Source organism: Microcebus murinus, chromosome 15, assembly GCF_040939455.1.
Source record: "Microcebus murinus isolate Inina chromosome 15, M.murinus_Inina_mat1.0, whole genome shotgun sequence".
Classification (NCBI taxonomy): domain Eukaryota; kingdom Metazoa; phylum Chordata; class Mammalia; order Primates; family Cheirogaleidae; genus Microcebus; species Microcebus murinus.
The window spans coordinates 64,142,897-64,143,901 of record NC_134118.1 but is presented as its reverse complement, the minus strand read 5'-3'; positions in this window follow the sequence as shown (position 1 = coordinate 64,143,901).

Below are 1,005 nucleotides of genomic sequence, written 5' to 3'. Positions count from 1 at the left end.
AGTGGCTGCACCATTTTACATTTCCACTAGCAGTGTAGGAGGTTGCAACTTCTCCACATCTTCACCAATAATTGTTATTGCCTGCCTTTTAAAAAAAAGTATAACCATTCTAGTGAGTAAAAAAAAACGATATCTCACTGTGGTTTTGTCATTTTGTCAGTATGCATGTCCCTGGTGACTAATGATATTGAGCATCTTTTCACGTGCTTAGCAGTTACTTGCATATCTTTAAGAAAATGTCTATGTCAATCCTTTGCCTTTTTTAAATTAAAAAATTGATTGAAGTTATTGTAAATTCACATGCAGGTGTAAGAAATAATACAGAGAGATCCCTTGCCCAGTTTCTTCCAATAGTGGCATATTGTATCATATCACAGCCAAGATATTGACATTGATACAATCTGTTAATCTTACTCAGATCTCTCCTGTTTTACTTGTACTCATTTGTGTGTGTGTGTATGTGTGTGTATTTAGTTCTAAACATTTTTATCACCTATGTAGGTGTGTGTATCCACTACGACAACATCCAGAAGTTTCGTCTATACAAGGATCCCTCTTCCTTCCCTTTTATAACTATACCGCCTACTTTCCCCATCCCCTCCACCCCAGCCCAGCCCACCCCACTGTCGGTAACCTCTGGCAACCACAAATCTCTTTTCCATTTCTATAATGTTGTCATTTCAATAATGTCATATAAATGGAATCATAGAGTATGTAAACTTTGGAGATTGACTTTTTTCCTCATCATAATTCTCTAGAAATGCATCCAGGCAGTTACAGGTATTGATAGTTCATATCTTTTTATTGCTGAGTAGTATTTCATGGTAGAATGTACTAGAGTTTGTTTAACCATTCGTCTGAGTTGGAAGGACATCTGAGTTATTTCCAGTTTTTGGATATTGTGAATAAAGCTTCTATAAACATTTGTGGACAGATTTTTGTGTGAACAGAGTTTTTATTTCTCTGAGATTAATGCCCAAGAGCACAATTGTTTGTTTTGTATGG